The 3876-nt window shown below is 31.4% G+C and overlaps 1 long non-coding RNA gene across 1 annotated transcript; it reads right to left on the reverse strand.

Moving 5' to 3' along the window:
• Positions 1-1474: 1474 nt before the first annotated feature.
• On the reverse strand, positions 1475-3635 carry LOC146537518 (uncharacterized). Its single transcript, XR_014878098.1, has 3 exons — positions 3518-3635; positions 1875-1982; positions 1475-1798 (listed from the first exon to the last, which is right to left on the reverse strand). It is a non-coding gene; the product is annotated as an uncharacterized LOC146537518 (long non-coding RNA).
• Between the last annotated feature and the right edge of the window lie 241 nt (positions 3636-3876).

Raw genomic sequence — 3876 nt, forward strand, 5'->3', positions numbered from 1 at the left:
CAATAGAAAAGTTCCTTCACTCAGTATGCAAAATAAATGTCTTGAAATATTTATTATTTAAGTTAGGAACGGAGTGTCATAACTCTAAAAAATTAAAATTAAAATAAAAAAAATCCTTTTATAAGACCTTAAAATAAACCTTTGAGTGGAAAATATCATGAAAGCATAAAAAAGTATATTTTAAAAGGTTTTCTATTAAAAATCCTCAACTACCCACTTTTCTCCACAAAACCTAATTAATAAATATCCACTAAAAATAAAAAAAAAACAATAAAATAAGACCTCAAAGCCGTGTATAGATCGTTAAATGTAAATTAGAAATGGTAACCGGGCTATTCCAGTCACCTATATTACCATGCCGGCGATGTTGCCGCAGGTCAGGCAAGGTGACGTCTGCCTCTGCACACACGATGTTAAAACTTTTGTGAAACTTTGGCCTTTCTATTATATAATCTAAAAATAAATTATAACACCCAAATCTTGAATAACAAGTACAATAATTTTGAATATTCTATTTATATATTAGTCTTAGCATTTATTTTAGTATATTGAAAAGTAACGGATGTGGGTTCGACTGCTGGGGAATTAATTATTTAATATTTACATAGCGGTGACCGAGTGTTTTAACTTTAGATACCCGCTGTCTATATAAATGTATATGCGTGATATTGCGTGAAGCTTTAAAAATAAATAAATAACTCATTTAATGAAAAACTAAAAAAACTGTATTTATTGTAACATTATATACTTATTTTATTCGTAAAAGTTTATATTTCATTAATAGAACCCATTATAATAAAATGGCCAAATGAAAGACTTATAATAATTGATTTACATTTTCTGTACACTAAGAATGTTATAAAATCAAGAATGTTATAAATGTTATAAAAATAAGATTCTCCTGAAATAGAGAGTTGGAATGAGTTATAGGTACTCCTTCAGATTTTATGTGAAACTAGCGTCCCGCTCGCGGTTTCACCCGCGTGAACTATGTTATTATTAATTTCTGTCTCCATGACTACGGTCTAGTGACGTCTATGCAAAATTTGAGACTTCTAGCATTTGTAGTAACGAAGTTTCATACAAACTTTCGACCCCAAAAACAACCCCTTAGAAATCGAATATTGCAAATTCCCGTCTTAGCGAGCACCTACGTCCTATAAATAACTCCTATGCAAAATTTGAGATTCCTAGCACATGTAGTTTCTGAGATTTCGTGATGAGTGAGTGACCTTTCGATTTTATATATATAGATAAAAAATATTTGTAGTTTGTAACATGGAGATTATATTTACAATTACCTTGATGAAAAAAAAATATATATTTTGTTCTGGACTAAAAGAATTTCTTTTTTATCTTATTTTAATGTCTAGAAACACTTGCAACAGCGGTACCGGGAGCGGTGACTTTCAGAGATTTCCATAAATTAGCGGCCGTCGGTGCCGCTACGTTAGACCGAGCACCGCCGGCCAAAATTAATAGAACATCATTTTGTAACAATTTATGTACGTATGTGTTATTATTAAAATAAGTTTATGTTATGGGGAATTTGCGTAAAAATATATACAGTACATTTTTATCACATATTATTTTCAGCGTGAAATTTTCTGTCTTTAAATAAAACTTATTTATAGACACATAGATTTTTCACAGTTGGCTTAAAATTTAATGACTTTGAATGATAAAGGCATATACATTGCTTATATTGTTTAAGCTTTATCCCATCCGCATTCCCACACATACCTGGGCAGGCCGAGACAACCTGGGAGACAATTCCATTTGCCATTTTCCGCCGAATCTGGAGACATTATTTATATAAATAAAATATTTATAAAATGTGAATATGTATGATAAATAAAAATAATATTGCATACATATTTGTGCCAGGCAGTGTAGTGATCTGTCACTAAGTTTTCCCATGCACCGTACAAAGACGAATGATGCAAGTTGCGGAGAGCTTGCAAAAACTGCAATGTAAGTTCCTGAAAAATATATCCGAGTAAGTTTATAAAGAGGTTTTAACTCTTACTTTTAAAGGAATAAGGTATACATTTCTTTGTTATATAAAATTCATTATGCCGCAAGTTGCTTAAATGTCCTAATCTCACCTAAACCAGTATAACATAAATATTTATATTTATAGATATTACAGTAAACAGAACATTTCTAATTTTCAGTATATTCATAACTAGTTATTTTTATCACAAGCGTGCTACTGTAAACACAACAGGCTTTGGATTAGATTCCCATTCGAAGAAATATTTAAAATTTTTATAAGAAAATTGCGTCGTAAAGCTCGCCAATCAACACGCAATGCCTTAAAAAAATGGCGGAAAGTGGGGAATAGACTGTCTTTGTAACAGTAAGTTCCCTCTGCCAACCCTGTTAGGTATGTCTTTTTTGATTCAAATAAATACAATTAAATATCTTTTTTTTTAATTACAAGAAAATAATCAGAGGTACAGGTACATTCGCTGCCCATTTGGGAAATTAATTATTTTCATTTCTTCACTACGCTAAAAAGACAAAACGCAGCTTTAATTGAGTTTCGCCACTCAACCCATATTGGAACAGAATGTGTTAACAGTAGGTTCCTTTTGTATATTCTATGAAGGGATAAGCGGTGTATCCCGCTTATTATCCCTGCGTAAAGCTCAAACAAAACAACAAGAAAAGAGACGAGAGAGAGAGAAAGAGAACGAGAATGACCAAAGGGCTGCATTCAATCAAATATTGTAGAATAATCTACAGGCGAGTATATTGCATTACAAATTTTCGTTACTATAAACGGTAGATAAACCGTAGGTATATATAGAAGCAGTACAGCTTCACCCGCTTTGTGAACCAGTAAAGCATATGAGGAATAAATTGGTGGAGCTCATCACAAATTCAATCCGACTTCATTTGTTCTGTTTGCGAACGCCAATCAATTGCCGAAAAAAATTACTGCATACGGTTAAGTTGAGTCGTTTTTAATTAATTTTGGTTCCGTATTTACATAATATCGATTTTTATTGTGTAATTTAGTTTTACAAGAAATATACATTGGATATTTGATATGAGAGACTGTAACTGTGAGTATGAGTTTTACTATAAAGGCGACGGTTATGGGTTCGACTCCCACTTGGGGGAATAAGTTATTTTTAATTTCTTATTCAACCATAGTAGCTTGGGAACCAGTTAGAACGCAGCGTTGAATTCTGCCGTCTCGCATCAAAGTGCAATGAAACACTTTAGCGGAAAATGTGAAACAGATTATATTAACATTAGGCTTTCCCTCAAGGGATTTCCCTCCATTTTACTATGCTGAAATTAGATTGTAAAATAAATAATTATTATATTTTTTTACATTTTCGAAATATTTTTCTATACGTAGGAAGAAAAAATACTTTTACTTTTTGCTCAGTGATACACTTTGACGGTTTCCAAGGTAAAACCGAAGAGCACGGGTTCAAATTGAAATGAAATTTTTATATGATTTTTTATTTTAAAAAAGTATATAATTATTATTAATTACCATTTAAAAAGGGAACTCCAATCCAAACATGGGTCCGCATTGCGTTTAATCGACAAAATCAACACGACTACGATTTCCAATGGTGCGATACACCGTACGTACTGTGCGCTATTGAAATATACCCTAGTTGCTAGTATAATATTATATTTCTTTATATAAAATTCATATTTTTATTCAATTGCCTTCTAAAAGCCGTAGTGTGGTTATCGTTTTAAATCATAAATTTCAATTGGTTTTATGTACCTATACGTTTGTATGTAAAGTTGTTAAGTCTTGTTCATCAAAGCGTTGCAAAAATAGTAATACAAAATACGTTTTTTTCCAATTTTTTAAACATATAAAATTAGATCTTTACGAAT

Source organism: Heliconius melpomene, chromosome 7 (assembly GCF_056956725.1).
Source record: "Heliconius melpomene rosina isolate 202511_hmr_F chromosome 7, ASM5695672v1, whole genome shotgun sequence".
Classification (NCBI taxonomy): domain Eukaryota; kingdom Metazoa; phylum Arthropoda; class Insecta; order Lepidoptera; family Nymphalidae; genus Heliconius; species Heliconius melpomene.